The following is a 26,842-nucleotide window of genomic DNA, read 5'->3' on the forward strand; positions in this document are numbered from 1 at the left end:
GTTCTATCATAATCTTAATACTGGATGCTGGCGTCATTGCATGAGATTCACCAAACTCATTAGCTCTTCCTCCTCCTTTGTAGAGAACTTTGACAAGGAGGACAACACTAGAGCTATCATATCTAAGCTGCTAAAATGCATTCAAGGTTTTTGTGTCTTGTTGTCATCCAGTGGTCATCTGGATTTTGGCAGCTCAGACGATAGCCGTAATCATGACCAGAAACACTTGCAGTTTACTACACAGGAAGTGTATGTAGTATTTGCAGCTTCCAGGAAACAAATTCCAAAGTATTGAATAAAATTTTTTCAATAAAAATATGCTCTTGTTTAATAAGAGGTATACATTTTTAGAAAGGACACCAAAATTCTCAATTTCCAAAATTCCTCATCATGTCTGACTACTTGACATGTTTCTTTGATTTTGTGGCAGCTTCATAGCCCTGAGGATTGCAATTTAGTGAAGATACTGACATTTGTAAGTCACAGGATTGTATGAAAGCACTATGCAGTTTCCATGAGAAGAATTAATGATAATTAAACTGGCTTAAGCTAGTGATAGAGCTACTGCCACATTAAAATAAAAATACTTAAAGAATTTAACGGAAAGGTGTATAGAGAAGCAACTCAGGTTTAACATTCTTCTTCTGAGATTTTCATTTAGCTAAAGTTCTATAAGATGACCATCTGTGTTTAGACCACATATTTTGGTCAACTTTTTATTTTTTTAATGAGAAGCCACTATAATGGCAGCTCTTGTTTTATCTTGGTGAGTGCCTGTTTAGGTGGAATTACTGACAAAAATAATGGAAGCTGCCCTCCTAAAGTTATGCAGAGAGCTTGGTTGGGCAAAGCTGGCAGAATCATTTTGCCAAGTCCCAGTGAGTTTGCATTTGAATTGTTTCCAGGACTCTTTTTAGAGTCCAACAGATGTGATTCCTCTTGTTCTCCATAGTTGGAATCTGAAGGCATTTAAGATTCTGCTGGTGGTGGAATTGTCAATGTTCTAGTAAGGAAGGAAAGTGACAATCTTTCTCTTTTGCAATATCTAAAAAGAACACAGGCCTGTAAGACAGTCAGAACAATTTTCGCTGGAAAAAAAATATATGGCATGCAATTTTCCAAACTGCTATTTTCAGGGGCCAGTTCAATTATATTGCTGCTGCTCTAATGTGATAGTTCAGCCATTTCAAGTTAATTGTTAAGCGAGCCCAGAAATAATCTCTCTTACAGTGAGCTGTGAAATGAGGTTGGTAGAGAAAGAGAGAGAGAGGGAGGGAGGGAGAGAGGGAGGGAGGGAGGAAGAGAGAGAAAAAAACCCCACCAATTCTTTTATTACTTTTGTCATCTAGACAATCAGAAAAAGGTCTTGATAATAAGAACTGGTACAGCATTAAAGTTGTTATAAGAATAAAACAATCTCAGCAGCTTGCCTGGATTCCATTTATATATCATTCCCCTGTTAGAAAAAGAAGGCATATCATGCCTCCCCAATTTAACCCCTCACACACAACCTGCAGTCTGACAGAATTATTAACTCTTGCAGCAGCAAACAACTGAGGGTGCTTGCTGGGCCTCTGGAGAAAACCACTTAATTTATAATTATCAAACAAATTAGGTGGAAATGCAATAGCAATTAATCAGGATTTACAAAGTTACAGTTCTCAGTCAAACTAGTAAAGAACAAATGATCAAAAAGGCATGTCTTCTCACTTGTTATTAAAAATGTGGCATTTTTTCACATTTAAGGAGTTTCCCTTTGGTATTCATGTGAAATGCTATTCAGTTAATAAATACTTCACCTTTCCTGTAGACTTAGCGGATCTCAGGACCTGTCCCACCTCATCTAAGAATCTAAGAAGGGTCAGATTTAATTAAGGTTTGGATGGGAGACTTAAAGGCTCTCAGGACTTTAGGCAACACTAACAAATTGAAACAAACATTCTGCAAGAAGGCAAACCATTTCTATATTGTTGCCAAGACAATTACATGCATATGTTCAAAATGTGCTCAGGATTTAGACTCAGTGTAAAGAGTCTTTATTTTTACCATATTTTCTTGTTTCTTATGATTCCCCCTCAATTCCAAGACCAATTAACACCAGTGTGACAGAAAACAAAGCATAGAGTACAATATATGTACTCTATAAAACATTGTTGAGAGACTGACAGGAAATGAAAACAGTTATTGTTGGTTCAAAACAAAGGGAGAGGATTGCTGAGGAGAAAAAGAATCACCACTTTTGAGGAAGTTTTGTACAAAAAAGAGGATTCTTTTTAAAATAAAAAAACAACCTTGGTAAGGTTGGGTTGTGCCCCTTTGTTCTGAATTCAGAATTGGGATGTCCACACTTGTGGTTAAAAAGGCAAGATGGCAGCTGCAATGTTGCAATCAATTCTCTGTCTAGAACTTCAAGTGGAACTTCAGTTACACTTTTGCAAAACCATCTTGATGTTTTCTTACACACATTGTAAAAACCCAGGATTTAGAAGCAAGAAGCAGTTTAGAAGCAAGAAGCAGACTCTGTGTTGTCCTGATAGCTAACAAATTGGAAGGTGGGCAGAGGACGACAATATTTTAAGGGGATTGGCTGGCATAATATGCATTTCCACTTTGTCTCCTAAGATATTAGTTGGGAGTCCACTAATCACTGATCAAGTCTGTCAAGTCACATGAACATACCTCCGTATATATGTATGTATGTTTATGTGTGATGTATGAAAATCTAAAAAAACCCCAAAATGAAACACAAAATAAATTGTAACTGATGCAATTGTAAATTGTATCAGAGCTTTGTAAATTTGTACAATTTGTAGATTGTAACAGACCTTTCTCCCACTGAGAAGTGACTTGTAAATAACAAGAGGAAGATGGTGTTCCCAACTTTAATACTGCCTAACAGAAATCATTTTTATTTTAATTTCTTATTTATTACTAAAAGTTTGTTAATAAATTGCAGAACTTCTACTTGTCAACCTTCTCAAATTATCCATACCTAATCTTTCCATTATCTCCTCCTGGAGTTCCTTTTGTTTTGCAAAAAGAAACTTGCAGGATGACATACAAATTCACAGTGCCTAGGACAGTCCTAAGCCTGCAAAGGGCTGGAATCCAGATAACAAGGAAGAGTTATTTTTGAACAAGGATACACATGAACTGTTTACTCTAGCAGCCTTGGGAAAAGTAATACTTTAAACAAATAAATTGCATACAACAGGGACTTTGCAAGGTTGAAATGACTTGAGCAGAGACAAATTATGCACTGTTTATACTGGTTGAATGAATTATCCCAAATATTTCCTTTGCCATGATATGATTTGGTATGGTATACTACAGTACGTTATGATATAGTGGCAATCACTAACAATAGCTGTTGATTCTACTTAGTCCATAAAATTTCCTGCCCAAAAGGAAGCCCAAAATATCAAGTGTGACAAATACTCAGGACAGGACACATCATTTCTGGAAATGATTTATTTATCTATGTGAAAGTCATGTGGGGTGAGAAAAGTTTATACAAATACAACAATACAAACTAAGCTGGCACATCTTATTTGCATTTCAATAAGAGATTTTGATCTTTGGCATTTTAAAAGTACAGACGCTTTTTAAAATTTTAGTTATATTTCACTTAAAATGAAAGAGACAAGATAAAGGCTTATTTAATTTGTAGGCATTTGTAATTTCTGAGACAGTGAATGCTCTCAAAAATTGTCTTTTACAGAACCTTCAGCAAATGGTCATCATCATGGATATGGCCAGTCAAAAAATACCGCTTTCTCAAATGGCAAACTGCTTACAGCATACAGCAGAGAGATTAAAAGTGGTTGTCTATGGACAACACATTGTCTGTCCTGTTCTCTGTGTGCATATTCACGCACACACACACAAAATATTTAAGTTATGTATAAGTTATTCCCCCCCCCCATTCATTACACACACATACCTGCCCTGAGATATTCACTAGATCTCAGCCAGCATCCAATTTGCAATGTACATTTCAGAATAACTGGAAATATAGATGTATGATCTTTGAACATAGCTCTCAGTATTTGAATATTTTCACCTCTGTACATTAGCATGAAAACCATTTCCATTTATTTTTGTTATTATCCATCCATAATCTTATTTATGCCTATTGCATGGAACATCTTTTAAAGCTACTTGAGGTCCAGCCAAAAAAAGATCCCAGTCCTATGCCAGTTTTAAGAAGGCTTTTTACACCGGAGAGTGAACTGTGAGCCATCTTTGCCTTCTTCCTTCTGGTTCTGTGCCAAGCACACCCCAGATAGGAAAATGAAGCTACCCTGCAGTTTTATTGCTTGCCTCTAAAAGGTATTATCTCTGCCTTAGTACTCTTGGCACCACAGCATCCTCATAACCATCAATCATAACTTTTCATGTGAATGAAATCAGAGAAAGTTGAAAGTAACGTCTATAGCCATTGCTCTGTTCTTCATACAAGGATAAAAATTACTAGAGGAGTTGCCTTTCTAAAGACTGCTTTAGAAGCCAACAATTAATTATTTCCCTTTAAGCATTGCCCAGTATTCTGGAATAATGTTCTGTTTGCCAGTAAGCAAAGCCAGAAACAGGTATCAGGGAATTAACTTGGAACAGGGATGGGTAAGTTTTAAATTCCAGACAGGTATAATTTCAATCAGAGGAGGACCTGTATATTCCCAAAAGATGTTCCAGTGTTAAGTGAATTTCCATACAACTTTGTTAATATCTTCTAATTTTGTGTGGAACCTCTATGGTTTCTCTGTCCAGTCCATGAAGCTTTCATCCAACACAGCACTGGGATAAAAGGGACACCACACTTATATTATTCATTCTTATTGTGGACTAATTATTCAGGATTATAAACTGGTTGTTGTTGATAATTGTCTCATTCCAATAAAATCTATCTACTCTAACATCTTCACTGCTATACCACTATGCCTTTCATCCTGATATATTCACTCTTTTTTTTTTCCAGGGATTACTTTCCCTCCCTTTTCCATCTACATTCTGCCAACCTCAAAACATGTGGCTAAATCTGGATCCAACCCTGTGCATAGGCTTACTGTTCAATGATTACTGTTCAATGATTTAGTGGATATAAGCATGCTAATAGGAACAAATTTATATTTATTTATACTTTATATTTAAACTAAAGCAAATATACTTTATGTTTAAAAACTGCCCAGTTGCTCTGTTAAAATGATGGGCCATATTTAAATATGATACGTGAATAAATAAATATTAATTAATTAATTATTTATTTAAGCTTGTTCAGATATCTGGGGAATCAGGCCATAAGATGGGACAATATGGACCCATGGATATGCATGTATCTTCCAATAAACTTGTCCAGGAAACCAATGTTTTTGAATTTCTTTCTCCAACCCTCCCCATCTTTTCCTCTCTGCTTTATTTAAAAGAGAGCAATAATGTTTCTCACCCTTTGGCACCCAATATTCAAACTTAGTAAGACTATGAATGCAAATGAGCTGAGATTCTAGTGTAGCAGCAATCTTTACTGTGGAGCTGAGGTCTGTTTGATGTTATGTTGAGTAGCAGAATGGAGGGAGCTTATTTGAGGCCTGATTTGGAATCCGCTGTCAAAGACAGCCGAGTCAGCTGATGCTGTGAAAGACACGCATTGTCAATTCTTGCTGAACCTTAAAACTGGTGCAAAACATGAAATGAAGGGATATTAAATGAACTGACAGTTTTGAGGCTTCTCTGTAAACCTTCAGGAAATAGTTATTTGGGTTTACAATTTTAAAGAAAGCTAACTTTCAGCAGAGGAAAATAGAAACTTTCTTTTAAGAATTGAGAGATTACCCAGAACCAAAGGAAAATAAAATTGTTAAAAGCCCCCCCCTTTTTTTAAAGAAAAATGCATTTTAAGAAAGAGACGACAAGAAAGATTTATGAAACTTTCTCTACAGAATTAGTATAGGATCAGAAGAGCTGATGGCAATTTATATGACATTACAAAATATCACAGATGTGACAGTAAGCTACCCGGAATATTGGGGAATTTGCTGTGGCCGAGAAAATGCAAACTGGGTTGTGCAATTGTTGCATGAGAAGTAAGAGTGATGTCAGACAGTTTCTTTGCAGATATTAGATAACACGGGTCATTGAGACTTCTTCATCGCAGGCTAAACTATAAATGAGTGAAACAGAAGATCTGGCCATGGATATCAAGAAAGAATTGAATAATCATTAAAATTGTTTGGAATAAGTGTCTCTTGGGATTAAAAATCAGGAAAGATTGAGCTGGTACAGGTACCTAAGTACTAAGAATGCTTAGTATTCCAAAGAAATGCTGTTTCAAGCATCAATTGCAACTGAATGTTCTGAAGAAGAAGACATAGTATCTAAGTATGTCTAAATAATTACAATGAGACATTGTATAGCATTAACACTCTTGGCAGAAGTTCTGAAGGATGTTGTGTGACTAATAGTCTTTTAGGCTAGAAAAAAAATGGTAATTCCACTGAAAATCATCAAGTGAAACTAGAAGTAGTTGAAGTAGTACTTTCTTTCATGATAACAAATTCTTGCAAACCACTATAATTTAACAATCTATACAGTTCTAAATAATAGGGACACGGTGGCTCAGTGGCTAAGATACTGAGCTTGTCAATCGAAAGGTCGGCAATTCAGTGGTTCGAATCCCTAGTTCCGTGTAACAGGGTGAGCTCCCGTTACTTGTCCCAGCTTCTGCCAACCTAGCAGTTTGAAAGCACGTAAAAAATGCAAGTAGAAAAATAGGGACCACCTTTGGTGGGAAGGTAACAGCGTACCGTGCACCTTCGGTGTTTAGTCATGCCGGCCACATGACCATGGAGATGTCTTCGGACAGTGCTGGCTCTTCGGCTTTGAAACAGAGATGAGCACCGCCCCCTAGAGTCGGGAACGACTAGCATATATGTGCAAGGGGAACCTTTACCTTTATCTTTTTACAGTTCTAAAAATCTTGTGTCTGTCTCATACTTTGTAATTCTCAATTGGGTGAAATGATGGATCACAAAACAACAATTTTTGAATAAATGTGCCTTAAATGGGCTAACTTACAGAATGCAAACAAAATCTGGGACTCATGACTCCACAGCAACACTGTGTCACTTCAGGACAACTGCGCCTTCCAATTACACTTCCCAGAAAGTGTTAGATTGCATGGCACAAATCAAGATAAGACAGGCATATCTTCACCCTCTTTCCTATTGGCCTCTGGCCCCTACACCCAATCAACTGGTGGCAAAGCCTGATGGGCAAGCATCCATTGGCTGCTTTGGAACCAAGACCAACATTTGAAATCTCTTAATGGTGATGGCTGGTGAGAGAGAAATGCAAGAGCGACACAGGTACCTGTTGGCAAAGTAGAGCTAGATAGAAGATGTCAGCGATGGATGAGTGAGCCCTTTTTGTGGTCCACCATTTCTTCCCACCCCCCCATCCCCACAACAAAGTGACAGGCAGTTCCATGGGTCAGCTGAGGAGGAGAAAGAGGAAGAAGAGGCGGCTTCATAGAGGTTCTCCTGAGGGTTATGAGAGGAGTGAAGACAATGCAAACCTATATTATTTGTGTAAAGAAAAATGAACCAATGGGTCACAGGTTGTCTAGTTATATATAAAAGTAATGTGACATTATATTTTTCTTACAGTGCTGGAGTATGAGAAAAAAGGAAGTTAGACTTTAAATCCATAGATTTCTGACACATATTTTCTCTACCCAGGAATGAACAGGAAGTATAGATCAACCTTCTGGAAACTGATGAATGTTGTTGACTCAGCCTGGAGAAGTGACATGTCGAAGACAAAGCTGAGAGAAAAGGAGTGGAAATAGACAAAGTTCTAACCTGGCCTACAACTACAGACATATCATAATGAGTTTTCCCAAATATGTATAAAATGTTGCTTAAAAATGTACTCAAATTTAAGCCCAAAATGTTGGGCTTAAATGAAATGTAACCAACATCAAGGTACCTTCTTTCATGCTTGGTGGCTATGTCCTGAAGCAAAAAAGTACTGGACTAAGATACAAGGATGGCTACAAGAGATAATAAAATGTCAGATAGAACTAAACCTGGAAACATTTCTCCTGGGAATACTTAAAACAAAATTTGATAGAAAGATAAAATATTTGATTCTACACATATTAACAGCAGCAAGAATTGCGTTCGCGCAATATTGGAAGGAACACAATACACCACCAGAGGGATTGATCATTCAGAAGATATATGAATCTGCCGAAATGGATAAACTTACCCTAGAACTAAAAGAAAAAGATGATTCGGAATTTTATGCAGTTTGGGAAAAATGGTACACTTGGATAGATAATAGAAATAAAAATTGGAAATATACATAAGGCTATTGAGGACTAGATATTGAATGTATACAATGTATATATTGTATGGAATGTTGATCCAAAGTATACAAAAATGACACAGTCTGTTGATTATGTACTAGTGTTGTGTAAAGGAAAATTGTAATAAAAATTATTTCAAAAAAATGTTGCCTAAATAAGAGTGGTATATTAAAATTCACTCAGTCTTTCTTATTGCTTTCTCTGCATTTTTAGCCTGTCAGATAATATGGTGGCTTCCAAACTTAGACACGCTAGGTAAGTAATATTTATTGTAGTGAGAAGGATGCTCTTTGGCTGGTATAATTCATAAACAAAATGACTGCACTTAAGTTGCTGCCATTGTACAGACACAAATAGTTGCTTTATATTGAATCAGACAAATTAGTCACCAAACTCATTTTGTATATTTAGATGATAGGTGATGATTTTTCAAAGTCTGAGGCAGCAACATTTTTCAGTCCTACCATGCTTAAGTGGAAAAGATGTGGAAATTAGTGGAGAAGATAAGGTGCAAATGTGGAACTTTGTGCCAGCAAGGTAAATGCTCGGTGGTTCCTTATTCCCTCTCACCCCACCATTTCTCTTTGAAATCCCAGTATTTTAAGGCTCACAATGTTGTTTTTCTAAATACTAAGAAAACCTCCTGAGATAAATGGAGTAAGTCCAGAAGTTTGAGTGGAATAAAAGTTATTTTCCAATCACCTTTGGAACAGGGAAAAAAGGACAGGAGAAAAACGGGATAACAAATCTAAACAAGTACAGCTAGAGCTTTCCATATGAAGAACCTGGTTGCCAGAGAGGATTAATGATTGGGCTCACTGAATCTGCCCGAAGGCCTTCTTCTCATGCTCCAACTGGCAGAGATTGGGAGATCTACTGCTCGAGTTCTTATTTGTGTTTGGGATGCAGAAATAAGAAATATTACCATTTTTAAACCATGTGTGACCATGTGTGTATATGCATTTTTTTAAAAAAAACAAAGTAATTTCCTGCTTTATAGGGGAAATTGTAATAACATTAAAATAGTCAGAATTTATATATTTGAAAATCCCCAGGCTTAGAAATATACAACATTTGAGCCAAATATCATTAAACGGTATGAATTATTATTAAACGGATGAAAAAGCAGTCTCTTGGCAAAACCTGACCTTGAAACAGAGTGAACAATTCATTTTGCTTTCTTCTTTATGCAGATATTTAAAAATCCCAAGGTTCTTTCCACCACATTTCATTCTGGTTTCCCTTGTGTTGGCTGCAGCTGTGTGCAAAGAGGGTCTCTATGAAGTCAGAGGAATTTGTATATCTTTTTATTATCATTATCATCATTGCTTTGGAAGTATCTGCTGATTCATGTCAGGCTGTAACAAAATTGGTACTCTAGTAGTCTTCTATTCAGATATTAAAGATGCCCAAACACCACCACCCCCACAACAAAAACACAAACCAACAACAAACTCAAACCAAAACAGATAAAGATTTAGGAATTTAACTCAAAATATTCCAATTCAATCCCTGCATGTACGCAAATGTGCATCTTACCTGCTATACAGCCAGGTTTGTTGGTTTATTCAAATTTGTTAGAAGTCGCTCAAATCTAACCTGGAGAGTGTACAAAAAGCAAAAAACAGATAAAACCACACAGACTCCCTAAACTAAAATAAACTTAAAAACAAGACAAATCAAACAAAACAGACATCAAAAATACCACAACACATTAACTGGGAACAAAGCCAGGTTTTAAGAGCTATCAAGAACCCAAGGAGAGAGTGCACTTTTCTTATCTCTGGGAAGATGCTGTTTCAGAGGGTGAGGCTACAACAGAGAATGCTTCCTAGGCCCCACAAGATGGCAATGATTAATAGAGGGGACCTAGAGAACACTCACTGCTGGAATGTATTGGCGAGCAGAAACTGTCGGAGAGAAGCAGTCACTCAGATATCCAGACCCAATGCCATGTAGGGCTTCATAGGTAGTAATCAATAGTTTGAATTACACCTGGAACCAAATATGCAGCTTGTGTAGCAATGATGATACATGGGCATACCCAATGCAAGCCTATTATTGCTTGCACCACTGCATTTTGAACCAGCTGTAATTTCTGTGTTATCTTCAAGGGCAGTCCCATGTAGAGTGCATTTCAACTGTGAAGTGGATAGGGCACGAGTAACAAACTGAAGGGCCTCCTGATGGATGAGAGCACACAACATCAAATGAAGCCGTGCAAAGGCCCTCCTAGCCACAAGCATTAGCTGTGAGTCCAGAAGGACTTCAAAATTGTGTACCAGTCTAGAATGGAGAAGTGTCAGCCCCATTCAAGACCAATGATGGTAGCATCTCCGAGAAGAAAAGATACTGATACTGATCGTAATGAATCCCAGAATTGCAGATGACCTCATACTTTGGTTTTATGTAGATCACGGGTGTCAAACTTGTGGCGTCAAGTTTCTGTCATGTGATGTATCATAATGTTTTTTCCCCTCCATGGAGCTGGGGTGGGCGTGACCTGCATGTGATGCATCTGGCCCATGGGCCGCCAGTTTGACACCCTGATGTAGATGTTAAACAGGTGAGGGGAAAGCATTGAGCCCTGAGGCACCCCATACATGAGAGGCATAGACATTATCTCTTTCCCACTGTCAATATTGATGGGAACTGACCACTGAGGAAGGATGTGATTCACTGAAGCACAGTTTTTCCCATCCGTAACACCTGCAGACGGTCCAGAATAATACTGTAGTAGATAATATCAAAAGCTGCTGAGAGATCAAGGAGTACTAGGATGGCTGTACCACCTCCATAAAGATAGTGGAAACAGGAAATAGATATTCTGAAAAGGCATTAAATTCTTCTGAAGATATGCAAACAAACACATTCAGCATTAAGATTTATCTATTTTTAAGAGCCGCAGTGGTGCAGTGGTTAGAATGCAGAATTGCAGGCTTGCAGCCTGGAGTTCAATCCTGATAGGACTCAAGCTGGACTCCACCTTCCATCCTTCTGAGGTCAGTAAAATGAGGACCCAGATTATTGGGGGCAATATGCTGACATTTATAAACCAACCAGAGAGTGCTGTAAAGCACTATGGGGTGGTATGTTAGTCTAAGCACTATTGCTATTACAATTTATTTTACTGGGACCTGAAATATTCTCCTGAATATGTAACCTCATAATAAGAGATGCGCTGCTGATTTTAAATTTTGAAAGGGCTTCCTATGCAAAGAGCAAATGATAAAACCACAAGAGCAAGTCTTTGTGGCTGGGAGTCTTTTCAGTCTGGATTTTCAGGCTGTTAACATATCTGCCTGGGTAATAACTTATTCAGAAAATGAAAATGAAAAGAAAGGAAAAAAAAATCTCACCTGACATCAAGGCAGCTTTCATTTCACATGGATGTGCACGTGTGTGTGTCTTCTGCTTCATTTTGTGTGTGCAATGTGGGAAATTCACGGATTTTCAGTCCATTAAAACACATTTCAGAGTCATGTTGTTTGAAGTTACTTTATTTCAGAAACAGCTCTTTTCAATTAACTCTGAAACCTCTTTCAACAGCCGTTCATAAATAGGCCAACATCAATGGCATGCTCTGAGTCAGTGTGTATCTCTAATGGAAATGCACAATGGGCCGAGCTCCATGCCTGCAGGGAGAACATCTTCCATTTCAGACACAGTCAATGAGAAGTTTTGCCAGCTATTCTAGGTCTCTCACTCACTCTCCCTCTCTCTCTGGTCTCAGCTTCAGCTCATAGCTGATCAATGGCTGTGCTTTTTAATTACACTGTTCAGTAATGATTTGTCACTCATTGAAAGGGGATGTTCTTTTGAGTCATCATGAGTAGAAACAACCCAAAGAAGGAAGAAGAGTTTCATTTTTGTAGCAAGTGGCAAAGGGCATGGCACGAGGAGGGTATCTTCTGGAAGGCCTATCCCATTAAGGTGAGATCTCAGATAGAAAGAGAGGACGTGAAAGACTGTCAGCTTTGAAAGAGAAACAGGAGATATAAAAGAAGAAGAAAAAAAATCTGTAAGGGCTGCAATTAAAACAGGAGCCAGCAAACTCTTCCTCTCTGATATTCTGAATTACAATCCCAGAATTCCTCACTGCTGGAGAACATCTGGAGAAGAGAACCACATGTGAGTCAAAGGGACAAAGTTCAATCTGGCTGGGCTGGGTACAGCATGGGAAAGGGTTCATGGCAATAACATGAGGTTTGAAAGAATTTGATGTTTATATAATGTATCATCTTCATTTAACTTCTCAGTTTCCCTGTCCTTTCATTGTAATCTTTACTTTTTACAAACTCTCATTAAAAAATCCCCATTTTCTATTAAAAATCTTCCAAATCCACATTTTCTATTCTAGGGCAACATCATTAAAAAACCCCAAAATATACCATTAATGTGGGGATGACATTGAAATGAAAGACACGATGCAGGAAGTTGGATTTGGAAAGATCTCTCTTTCAGGCTGGAAGAGTCCCCAGCACAAGCCATAACTGTGATATGGGAAGCCCAATGCAAAACGTATCCATCCAAACTCAGGAAATCTTTGAAAACTGTGTATCTTCTCATCCACCCCGTCCTTTTAAATATACTAATAAATAACCATTAAGAGACCATTTTGACTTTTGTTCAGTTTGAATAATCCCTTTCTACTTTTTTTCTCTGCAGGTTCCCTCTTTTACCATCTAAGGGTGTTAAGAATAAGCAGAGAGATTCAAGGACAGGAATGGTGGTTGATGATAAAAATATCCTGAGGGCATGCCATTGTGAATCAATACCATGAACACATACATTGAGCTTTCTGCTCACGAGAGTTAAGTGGGTACAAGACATTAAACTCCATCTACCAATTTTAAAAAGTAGGCATCTGTTTTGAAGAGATTACAGTGGTTTGCTGCCTTTGGTATGAAAGTTCATTTTTAACAGGCCAATTCTAGAAGCATCGCTACTCCATAATATCCAAGAAATCAGTAGAAGACAGAGAGAGAGGAGAAAACTGTCAAAATGGGGAAAGTTAGGTTAGAATGAGTGATGTTTCTATTAAATTAATTACTGAAAAATATTAATACTAATGGACCAGAATATTGTCCCCCAATTAATTATTGTTAAATAATTAACACAATTAATTAATTAATTAACAATTAATTATTGTTAAATAATTAACAAAATTATTTGTTTAATTAAAAAAGCAATATAAGAGTTTTAAAATATTTATTATTTATTTATTTATTATTGAATTTCTATACCGCCCTTCTCCCTGAGGACTCAGGGCGGTGTACAGCCAGAATTAAAAAACATACAGGACAAATATTAAAAAAACAATTAAAAGATATATAAATTTGGCCCAATTAAAACTCACTACCAATTAAAACATTTAAAACATTTAAAAACATTTAAAAATTTCTTCTTAAGCCAGGCATTATAGGCATTATTTCACAGGAGAACAGAAGAATAGGCTGCTTACTAACATTGCAGGCACCTGTGCTGCTTTCTTTTCTTCCAACTGAGCCTTCTTCCCAGCATCAGCATGGCAGAGTTGCCAATAAAGCAGTAACCTTGACACAAGTTTAGAAAGAGATGGGGGTGGGGGTGGGGGGAGACTGGGGAAAACATATACTTTGTGTTCTGCAGCCATCAACAGGGTACAGCAGCCAAACAAAAGGTGACATTTTTCCTTCAGAAGGAGTGGATGGTCAAAAGAGAGGGGGGGGGAGAGAGAAAAAAATAAGTATATTAGTCTAGTAAGACAAAGCACATCAGAAAAGATGCAAGAGTTCTACATGCTGGCCATTAACAGAAAAAGAAAAAAAATTGCAGAGAAAGGGGACTTAAGACAGACTTAAGCTTAAGAATTTTTTTTTCATGCTAATAATGATTCTGTATTAGTAATAGCATAGAGCCTAGTATATTGATGATAGATTAATAGGTAACAGAATAATAGGTAAGAATAATAAGAGTATAATATACTATAGTAAAAATATAGAGCATGGTATAAACCTTGTCATGCTAACAATTGTATATTGTAATAGTAATTATCATAGAAATAGTATGTAGATAGCAATAGCACTTAGACTTATATATCACTTCAAAGTGGTTACAGCCCTCTCTAAGTGGTTTTCAGAGTCAGCCTATTGCCCCCAACAATCTGGGTCCTCATTTTATCCACCTTGGAAGGATGGGGCTGAGCCAACCTTCAGCCAGTGAGAATTGAACTGCCAAACTGCTGGCTGTCAGCTGTCAACAGAATTAGCCTGCAGTACTGCATTCTAACCACTGCGCCACCACTGCTCTTAGCTGTAGTAGCAGTAGTATAGCATATAGCCGTGATGGCGAACTATGGCACGTGTGCCACAGGTGGCATGTGGAGTCATATCTGTGGGCACACAAGCGTTGCCCTAGCTCAACTCCAGCACACATGCACTCGCTGGCCAGCTAATTTTCAGGCCTTCCGGGCCCACCGGAAGGCCCATTTTTTTACCCTCCCCAGGCTCCAGAGGATTTCTAGGAGCCTGGGGCGGGCAAAAAATGGGGCTTCCGGGCCAACTGGAAGTCAGGAAACAGGATGTTTCTGGCCTCCGAAGGGCCTCCAGGTGGGTGTAGAAGGCCATTTTCGCCCTCCCCAGGCTCCAAGAAAATCTCTGGAGCCTGGGGAGGGCGAAAAACGGGCCCACTGGGCCACCGTGCTATCGCGTGCCAAAAGTGGGGGAGCGTGGAGGGGGTCATGTGCACATGCGGGGGGGGGTTGAGGTGCATTGAATTATGGATGTGGACACACGCGCACGAGAGCCCCCCGCGCTCCCCCCGCTTTTGGCACGTGATGGCATAAAGGTTAGCCATCACTGGCATATAGGAAGCACTCACAATGTATATATAAGCTTTTACATCACTTTAATATATTTATTTTCAGAAAAATGAAAAACCCTTATAGGGAGATATAAAGATGTAAAGAATCCAGTACTTTTTTCTCTCTCTCTTAAGAGCCGCGCGGGAAATTATGGGAGCGACTTGGCGCTCCCATGTGACACCTTGCCTGCGCAAGCTGCACTGGCTTCCGGTGGTCTTCCGGGTGCGCTTCAAGGTATTGGTTCTCACCTTTAAAGCGCTCCATGGCTTAGGGCCCGGCTATTTGCAAGACCACCTTCTGCCACCGATAACCTCCCACCGGCCAATTCGGTCCCACAGAGAGGGCCTCCTTAGGGTGCCGTCGGTCAAGCAATGCCGACTGACGACCCCCAGGGGGAGAGCCTTCTCTGTGGGGGCACCAGCCCTCTGGAACGAGCTACCCCCAGGAATACGACTAATCCCGGACCTCCGGACCTTCCGTCGAGCTTTGAAGACCTTCCTATTCCAGCAAGCTGGGCTGGCTTAAAATTTTAAAAGGGTTATTTTAAGGGTAATGGGTTTTAATATTTTGGGAAGCCAATTTGATTTAATTCTGTTTTTAAATTATTTTAAATTTTGTATTGTATGTATTTTAATTTTGGCTGTGCACCGCCTTGAGTCCTTCGGGAGAAGGACGGTATACAAATTTAAATAATAAATAAATAAATAAATAAATAAATAAATAAATAAATAAATAAATAAATAAGAATCTGGGGCAATCTAACTGAATACAGTTTAAAAAAGAACTTGTGTTAATATTAAAAATATTAATAATCTAACAAAGTTATTGTTTTGGTTTGTTTCTTGAATCACAGTATTATTCCTGATACAAATAGTACTTGATAGATTAACAGAGAATACTATATTAAGCATTTTTGGGGGATGTGAGCCCCCATGAATTCACAACTTGTAATGAGCCTATAGCAAATGTTGGCAACTTTTTTCCTTCAGGGATTGTAATGAGGGTTTTTCCCAGGGGTGAAATGCTACCGGTTTGGCTCGGTAGCGGGTGGTTCGGAGAACCGGTAGCGACGGCAGTGTGAGGCTCCGCCCAGCTGCATGGTCATTGTTACTTCCTGGTTTTAACCTGGAAAAAAACCTGTTTTTTACCCTCTGCACAGAGTCAAATGCAACACTTCTGAAAATTGTGATTTTGCCATCAATTCTAATGGCTGAAAAAGTCAGGTAGGTTGTCTAATCTAAATATAAAGGAATCCATCCTATCTATTATTCATACAATTAATTGATTAAAAAAATCAGTACAACTGCATGCATGTCTTCTCAAAGCTGCAGCCTTAATTAGACCACAACAGTAGTTAATATGAGCTGAAGATAATGAGGTGCACAATATAGTCAGATATGTTTTCTGCCATTATTCCATAAATATTCTCAAAAGAAGGTCTTGGATAGTGTTCCCCAACTGGATCCGCTGAAGTTGTGTTGTGAATTGGTAGTCCAAATATCATGTATCTGGAAGGCATTGGTCTAGGGAAGACCCTCCATTTCAAAAAAAAAAGAAAACAAAAAATCTCCCCTGCTTTTCTGCACAAATACGAATACTGTGCACAGTCCAGGTCACTTGAGATATTAAGGATAATTTTTGTACCAGGGCAATCAGAACCTTCTACTTAGCAAATGACCCTGCCAGGGATCATTTGATGAAAGAGCATTCAGTATGAATAGGAATAACATGCACTTATATTGCTTTCCTTGGGCTTCATTACAATTTCATCCTAGGAAGACAAACTTTTGTATATCTGTTCTTTATGTTTATTCATTTTCATTTATTTATTTATTTATTAGTCCAATTTATATGCCACCCTTCTCGGTAGACTCAGGGCGGCTTACAATGCATTATAGCAATAGCCTGCATACTTTTTTGTATATACCTGCTTATTAGGGCTTTTGGCCCCCTAAGCGGTGTTGTTCTATACAAAGTTGGCTTATTGCCCCCACAATCTGGGTCCTCAATTTACCTACCTCGAAAGGATGGAAGGCTGAATCAACCTTGAGCCTGGTGAGATTCGAATTTGCACTAATTGCAGGCAGCTGGCAGCTAAGTGCTAGCACTTAACAGCACTTTAGTCTGCTGCACCACCGTGGCTCTTTTCAATTTAATCCAGAACTCTGGTTTCGGTTTCTTCCTGGTTTCTTCTTGGTAATGGAAAGTACATAAACCACTATGCCCTATTCCCATCCCATCCCATCCCATTCCAAACATCCATGATGTTTTACTGCAATTCTTCCCCATTAATAAAACTGGTTACATAATCATGATTACTTTATATTCAATTTTCACTAGACATTTCTAAAACTAGATTATAAATAATAATTGCAACCCCATGTCCTTGAGTTATATCCGCTTGGCAGGAAATTCCCCTTGGCAGGATTATCCTAACAGCACATCTCATGGGCATCAGGTCAGAGAAAGCTTTAGTACAGTAATTTAAAGCTGATCTAGAGAGCTTTCTAAATTTCAGGACTGGGCCCAAAACAAAATGAAAGGTTGATTTCAACTACATACTGTTTTCAAAGATTGCTGTGCTACTGTATGTCTTCCAATTTCTCAAGGACACCTGGCAGTAGAAACAAATCAGCAGAATGATAAAGGGTGATATTGTTGAATGTTTCTCTGCCATGACAGTATTTTATTCATATTATGAAACTTCAGTCCTATATGTTATAAAAATCGATATACCTGGAGATCCAGGAGATTTGCAGTATGGTAGTGTTCAGCAAATTGTAAGCCACATGCATCCCCCAAGCCAGGGGTGAAATGCTACTGGTTCGCTCCGGTTCGGGTGACATGGTAGTGATAAAAACTACCGGTTCATGCGAACTGGTAGTTAAAAAAAGCTACAATCCGATGATTGCAGGAAACCCTGCTTTCTAGTGAAGCTAAACCACGCGGCACAGCTGATCCCCCCCCCCTCGCTGTTCTACTTACCGTCCCAAGCCTCTGCATATGTGGCCAGCAAACCAGTAGCAAACTGGTTCAGATTTCACCACTGCCCCAAGCCCCATTTATACCCACTTGGCATCATTGAAATTCAATAACAAAATGGCTGATTTTTGGCACTGGAATTTGTTTATGTGTTTCTCCTATTGCTGTAAGATTTGGAATGGATTAGTTAAGCTTATGTGTGGCAAAACCTATTCAGTGATACTCTAGAATTCTTCTGCTTCTCAAAACCTATATACATACAGGAACAAAATGTCATTCTTGCCCATCTTGTGATGTCACCATGTCATTTGAGACACTCTGCTTTAGTCCTAGATGCCAAAACATGAGATAATGTGAAAATACTTTTACAATAGCAACAATAACACTGATCATCTTTCCAAGACTCCTTAGTGTTTAAGGTGCTACTGACACTGATTATATTGTAATTTCTAAAGATATTTACTTTAAGTTACTTATACAGCTAGAAGCATTAGAAGTCGGTCAGATTTTTATTCCATATCAAGTTATAATTCATTTTTAGCAAATATAAGCATTTTGCCCAACTCTTTATTGTAAGCTGGGCTACAGATTTTTGTAATCACTCTCATTCTCTTATTATGGAGTCAGCAAGGATACCAATGAAGATGAATCAACTGACACTTAATAAAAACCAATAAACAGAACTGTCAAGACTGGGGTGAGGTAGTTTGCTCATAGGAGGGGATGCTCTAGTATTTAAAAGTGGCATTTGAAATCCAAGTAGTTTCTGTGGCAAGGAAAAGTCCAGGTTCAGATGTCCCCAAATCCACAGCCCTATGAAGATCTAGATCAGTGGTTCTCAACCTTCCTAATGCCGCGACCCTTTAATACAGTTCCTCATGTTGTGGTGACCCCCAACCAGGGGTGGATTCTAAATTTCTTTTACTACCGGTTCTGTGGGCGTGGCTTATTTTGTGGGTGTGGCTTGGAGGTCATGTGACTGGGTGGGTGTGGCTAGCTGGTCATGTGACCGGGTGGCCATGGCTATGTGTATAGGGACTACTCAGAGGGCTGAAAAAAAGTCATTTCTGACAGGTCCTCGCACTTTTGACTGGTCCTCACACTTATGACCATCTTCACATTTATGCCTGTGCAGCATTCTTAACAACCATGTCACTCATTTCACAACTGCTTCTCTTCAACATGGTATAAGATAGGGCAAAAAACGTAAAATGTGAGGACAGTCGTAAATTCAAGGACTGGTCAAAAGTGCGAGGACCAGTCAAAAATAACTTTTTCAGCCCTCTGAGTAGTCCCTGTGCACAAAAGGACTACCCAGAGGGCTGAAAAAAGTGATTTCTGACAGGTCCTCGCACTTTTGACCGGTCTTCGCAGTTATGACTGGTCATCATTTATGCCCATTGTACCATTCTTAACAACCGTGTCACTCATTTCACAACTGCTTTCTTCACCATGGTGACAAGATAGGGCAAAAATGTAAAATGTGAGGACAGTCGTAAGTTCGAGGACTGGTCAAAAGTGCGAGGACCAGTCAAAAATAAGTTTTTCAGCCCTCTGAGTAGTCCATATGCATAAAAGGATACAGCAATACAGAGGGATGAAGGAAGGGAAGGGAAATTAGAATAGTAGTGAAGGTAAGAGAGGGAGGAAGAGAGGAGGAGAAGGAGAAAGAGGAAGTAGGGAGAAGAAGAAGAGGGGGGGGGAAGAGAAAGTAACTAAGAAAGAAAAGACAGAGGTGGTAGGTTTGAGGAGAAAGATTGCTGTACAATAAAAAAGATGAAAGGGAAGAAAGCCAACCCCAAACAAATATAAAGATATTAAGATAAAGAATGAATTGTTAAACTTTAAAGAATAAAAGAGAACAAATAGGAATAAATAGCAATAATTAGAAACACACATACAAACATACAACATATTTTCTTTGAACAGAGTATTTGGCCGGTCCACAAATTTAAACAGTTGTAGGAGGTTAGCAGCCACCCCTTTCCTAGAAGAATGAAATATTTTGGGAAATATTAAAAAGGCAGAATATTATATTTCCCTGGATGAGAAATGGAGAAGCATATTTTACAGACAAAGCAGCTCCCACCTTCCTGCCCCCCACCCTTTGTTAATGGGCCAGAGGCAGAAAGTCAATCCTTTGTCAAAGGACATTTGCAACACAATAGCAACAGAAACTAACACAATGGGCCCCATCAAGCCATGTGATCCTGTCCACTATTAAAACATCTTTCCAAACAGTCTCCATGTTTCCAATGTCTTTTTCCCCACTTGGAGCAGAACCCAGAAGGATATTTCTTCCAACACAGTATTTAGTCATTTCAATTAAATTTACAATTTCTATATTTCCTTTTTACCATATTTATTCCTCAACTATTTTTTTAAAAAACCAATATTACCCTTCATCCTCATCTCTAATCTTAATCAAATTCAATTTTTCCTTCTATTCTATATTATACCCCTTCGCATTGTCATCTATTTTTATATCCATCCTCACATTGGTTAATTATGTAATACAGTTGTTTAATACAAATTCAACATTTTAATATAAATCAATTAGTTATATAACTATCTTTTTTGTATATTTATCAATATGAACATGAATATTCCAATTATTTCCATGCAATCCAATTTCTTACAAATCAATTAATTATATTTACCAATAATAATAAACAAAATAATTTCCCCCATATATTCCTCCAAACCACAACTTAACCATTTCTGTTTTCAACACAATATACAATTAATAGTATCTCAATTATTATAATTCCCTAGTTAAATAGAGCTTTTTTTCTTTTGTGTTTTAAAATCTTGAACCTCCTCTTGCCCTAAATTTCCCATTGTTTGCAGTTTTGTACCTACCTTTTTTGGTGAGGAAAAAGAAAAAGAAACCTCTCTGCCTCATTTTGTCACATTGCAGCTAAGACCCTGCTTTCGCTTTCTCTTTTCAGCATAGGTAGGGGAAAAAAAATCTGCTCCAGGAATTTACCTCTTTGCAGCTAGCTCTTTGAAGCCCCTCGGCAAGAATTTAAAGTTTTTTTTCCCTCTAGCCACCAGCTGGGACTCCGGAGGCAGCAATAGATTGGGAGTGGGCGGGGTAAGCGAACGGCGACCGGGCGATCCAGCAGAGGCAGAGGGTGAGTGAAGGTGGGGGTGGGCGAGAGAGGGCTTTGGCGACCCCTGGGAAATGGCCGTTCGACCCCCAAAGGGGTCGCGACCCCCAGGTTGAGAACCGCTGATCTAGATCAAGTTTGAGCCTATTCTCAGCATCCAGGTCTCTACAGACTTCAAGACTACTGTTTATTTAAATGCAAATGGGACCACCCACTCTCTCACTTTTTGGGCCCAATCATATGCCACCTCTTTTGTAACCCAGGAAGACCATGGATTTAAAATGCAAGTAAGTACACTCAGAGTTTTGTGGATCCTACCTACCTTTCAGGATCAACAGTACCAAACACTTCCCAGATCAAACTCTTACATCAGACAGTGCTTCAGTCAACCTCACAGGACTTGCACAGGACTTGCACTAAGTCCAAATCTTAGTGGATCCAAGCAACAGATGTAATGAGAAATCCTCACATGGGGCCTTGCAGAGAACAAGTCATCTTATAGTGGGCCACCAGGTTGCAATCCATGAGAATAATAAAAGCAACAAAAGCTTTTATTGGCTTTTCTTATTGCCACATTGCAATCTCTGATAAAGGCTTTTACTTATGCCTTCTTGGATTTGCTCTTTGTTTTCCTCCAAAGTTGCTCTATCCTTCTCTTCTGCTGACTCCTAGAATTCCCCTGAAAACCAAGTGGAATGTGGACAGCTGGTGAAAGATTAATCTGTCCTGCACATGTGGAAAGTAGGACTCTAGAATACCAGTAGAACTCAAGAGCACCAAATCCTCAAATTAATGGTGCCTTATGCCTGATGATTACTTGAAGATTGCACTTTCAAATGATAATAGATGACTAAGCCTATAACAACAATCCATATTTTACAGCCTATAATGCCATTATTCCCAATGAATTTCCTTTCAAGAAAATGACTGCCTTGTATCTTCCCTAACCCTAAAATACTAATAAAAAAAAAATTAGCAAGAGGATTAAAAACCACTGAGATCTACACATGCAAAGCTCTGGGCCTTTGGCTCTCTGAATGGAGTAAATTTGTTAATTGAGGCAATTGATTTTTCCTAGGAAATAGTAGCAATGTCTAATTCATTAAAGCCTAAAACAACATCCTTTGGGCAAAATGGGGTCACTCCATTCCTAACCTTTTAGTGAAGTATTAACAATTTGGAGTCATTTCGGTGCATATCTTAAAAAGTGCTACATTAACAAAAACAAGCTTGAATAGAGCAGAGAAAGAAAAGTTCAACACAGAGACGTATGGTAGGTGCGTATGCACACTCCATACATACACGCAGATGCATACCTATACTGTATGGCCTCCAGCTCCTGTCCTTCTCTTCTGCAGCATTTTAAGGTCTGTGTTTAATATTGCCAAGCCCACTTGAGTGATAAATGCAACTGTATAAAATTACTTATTACAAGCTGTCATGTTGCCTCACTCATACTGCAAGGCTGGAGGCACTGGTACATAAAGGCTTAGCATCTCCACCTTGACAGCACCGGCTTTAAAATAAAATGCTTTCAGTCATGAATACAAAACATAATTTACCTACTCATAATACTTCACTTCAGAAAGCTCGTGCCACTACCGTCAAACCTTTACTGGGGCGATGCACCGTCAAACCAACTCATTCCAGCTTGTCAGTTTACCTGACAGCAGTTTTCCCTTGACTCACCTTTGGAGAAAGTTAAGCAGTTTGCTTTAATTATCCAACACCCCCCCCTCACCATGTTGTTTTTGTTTTCTATTCTCCTCAGTTGTCTCCCCAGTCCAAAGTATTTCACTAGTAACCTGCTCTCCACTCTACCATTGGTGGCTACCCAAGCAGCCTCATACCAGGCTGGCCACACCTCCCCATTCTCCTTCCTTCCTTCCTTCCTTCCTTCCTTCCTTCCTTCCTTCCTTCCTTCCTTCCTTCCTTCCTTCCTTCCTTCCTTCCTTCCTCCCTCCCTCCCTCCCTCCCTCCCTCCCCAGCATAGGACTTTCAAAGCCTGTGCATTCTTCCCTGAGTATGGCATTAATGCTGAAACACAAAAGCTCCCACTGAGCTCTTGGGATGTCAGCTGGATTGAAATAGGATGTGAAGGTTCCCCAGACCCTCTCTGGGGGAGAACTGATTCATTGTGACTCTTTTTATTGTTGGCCATGATGCGTACAGGATGTGAAGTTCCCATCTGCACTGGTGTCTGCCCACCAGCCACCCTACTCTGGTGCTCGGTGCCATTGGAACAGACCTGCAGATGCCTCCCGTGAGCCCAAATCCTTTTGACAATGTTCACATCCAGTTAAGGCCCAAAGTGCTTGTGCTTGTCAGTTGGGATAAAGAATGAAGAAAGTAATCTCTCTCCTCCTTGCCCCCCCTGCCTGCTTATTTTCCCCTTCTCTGAAAGAAAATCAGAATTGCCAAAGGAAATATTTTTCTTGTTCTCTTTCTCCTCGTAGCCTGACATTTCTTGGTCCCCCAGGCCCCACCCACAACATACCTCTCCCCAGAGAGGCAATTGATGAAGAAGTTCAGACAGATAGGCCAAACTATGGCTTTTCATTTTGCCTGGTTGCAGATGGTTTCATCCCCTTGCTCCCCTACCTTCTTTTACAGGATAACATAGAGTTGGAAAGAAAAGGAACAATTTTGCTGCCTGGGCATAACCTGATGATGGCAGAAATCTACTTCATGTGGGAGCTTTTTGCTGAAGATCACCTCCTGCTGTCTGAGTTATAGACCCCAGCACATTTGCTTATCTCTTTGTGAAAAAGAGACTCCTTTATATTTTTATCTCAAGGCCTTCATAAGCTGGGAAGCAACTTCCCAAAGCAAGTATGCATTTTTTTAAAAAAAAGAATTATTTTATTCAACTCAACCTTCTCTTTGCTATTGTCACTATGTCTGTTTATATGAAATATTTTCTATTATCTCTGCAAAATAAGCTAGAGGGAAATAATTCCAGGGCAGGGAAACATGAGATCTCTCTTATTTGTGATCTTTCCTTTCTCTCTAGGCCTCCTTGTATTTGAAACCTCAATGTAGAAAATGTCCTGCTCAGCAGGACAACCTGCCAAGAAATATATTCAGACACAATAATAACTTGACTATGGGCACCATCTTGTGAAATGGAAAGAAGGAATGTTTTCCACCTTAGCTTGGTTTAAAAAAGTGTTATCATTAGGCAGAGAGCTTTAAGATGGCAAAGAATGCCTGTGCCAAATGAGAATTGAAGAAAAGGGCTTCTTTGAATTTAATGTGGAGGTTATAAAAAAATTAATTAGCCTCCGCTGGGGCAAGACTGGCTATAATTCAAGAAGCCAGAACAAGTAGAGGAAGGAAAACAGCAACAACTTTAAGGAAAGCAACTATTGTCAACCATAAAGGATTTCCCCATTTTAACCAAATCCTAATCGAATATGGAATATTTCTATGGATTATAATATTATAATTATCTATTATAATTAATTATAATAGAAGAATGAAGTATTTGGAGAATGAAGCACCCCTAGATCCCCAAATATCTGATAATTACAGACAGTTCGGCAGGAGGATTTGTGGCATATTGCAAGCTAGATACCTCTATGGGAACAATTAATAGTTGCAGCCAAGAAAGCATGCTTCTGGGATAGAAGTCCATCTCTTGTTTAACTGTAGACATAATGCATTTGTGGAAGATTCCATTAGGAAGGCCTCTTCAGGTCTTTGTGGTAATCTAGTGGCTCTTTGCACCAAGGACCAGTTTATAATGATTTATTTATCAGATTTATATACTGTTTTTCATTCAGGAGCTCCAGATAGGGTACATAATGCTCCCTCCTCTGATTTTTACCCACAACAATCCAGTATGGTAGGTTGGGTTGAGCGGGGGTGGGGTGGGGTAATGACCAGTCCCAAAGCAAACTTCTCTGGGTGAGGGCAGACAACAACCTAGGTTTCCCCATTTCTAGTCCAGCACCTCAGCCTCTACATTACGCTGTCTTGTATCGTAATGATAATGATGGGCTTCAGGTAGAACAGTTTGTGGTGTCTAGGTGAATATTATTTGCATGGATCAGAACCCTTGCTGAGAGTAAGAATTACTAATAGATAAACCTGAACTATATATTTTAGAGCTCAACATGCAGCCCCCATTAAAAAGAAGCTTTTTAATGGGGGGGGGGTGTCCTATCTGCCAGCTCCATTGGCAAATCTTCCTCTTATCAAGTTTTGCCATATACTTCACTGAATTGTTTTGCACATTTTGGTTTCCTTTATTGTGTATTTTACTTCTTAGGAATGTGAGAAGTTGTGTTTCTATGAGGGAAAAGTGGGGAAAGGGCTGAGCTTGGCTGCATTATCAGTTCAATATTACATGAAAATGATGTAATCCAGTAGAAAGTTTAAAATATTGTCTTGGACAGCGATATAAGCATATTAAATTCAATGTACAAGTGAAAACATGTTATACTTTAATTGTGTTTTCTTTTTTGTAAAACAAAATTGGTAAGTAGGTTAAGGTTAAGGTTGCTATTTGTAAAATATTATTGCTAGAAGATTTACTTGCAACTCCAAGAAGATTGAAGCCACTCTCTAATTTTAGGGTGTTTCTTTTTTTCTTTTAATTTGTTTTATTGAATTTTTACAATTAAACCATCATTATTCAACTCTTGTGCATAACTGTGACCATTTACATATCATCACACTAGTATTCACCTATACTCTATATATTTTTACTAAAACTACATTCTATTATTTTCCTTTTTTTCTATTTTCGATCCAATTATACCATTTCTCCCATATTACGTAAAAATCCGAGTCCATCAATCCTTTCAATTCAAGTGTCATTTTGTCCATCTTGGCACAATCTAGTATCTTTTTAATTATTAAATCTACAGAGGGTATATTTGAGCTTCTCCAACATTGCATGAAGGCCAATCTTGCTGCAGATGTCATGTGTAGAATAATATATGTTGGGTTTTTTTTGTATTTCCTTTTCATTATTCCTAGAAGAAATAATTCTGGTGTGTATTCTATCTGGAAGCTTGTTACTCCTTGTATCCAACTATGTATTTTCATTTGTTTCAGAGCATAACCACCATGTATGAAAGAAGGTACCTTGCTTTTGTCCACATTTCCAACAATTGGTATTTAAATTTGGATATATTTTTGCCAATCTAGAAGGTGCCAAATACCAACGGTAAAGCATTTAATATCAATTTTCTTTATATTTTGCCGACCTGGTTAGTTTATAATTTGTATTCCAAATTGTTTCCCAATCCTCTAATTCAATATTGTGCCCAACATTTTTTGCTCAGGCTATCATAGTTCCCTTCAATGTTCACCTACACCCTAGTCATTTCCCTATTTCAAATTGATAAAGACACCAACATATGAGCTTGGTATTAAAAATTATTAATTTCTCGCCCACATTTCTCTAAATGATACATGCAAGAAGAGTTATAAATCAGTAGCAACATGCAATTCAGCAATATTTGACAGCTTAAAATCAATCACCCTATGCCTTCTAAAGAGAAAGTTTTTCATCATATTTCAGTAGAG

The sequence above is a fragment of the Pituophis catenifer genome, unplaced genomic scaffold (genome assembly GCF_029215685.1).
Source record: "Pituophis catenifer annectens isolate HBS135680 unplaced genomic scaffold, rPitCat1.0.hap2 SCAF_1, whole genome shotgun sequence".
Taxonomy (NCBI): domain Eukaryota; kingdom Metazoa; phylum Chordata; class Lepidosauria; order Squamata; family Colubridae; genus Pituophis; species Pituophis catenifer.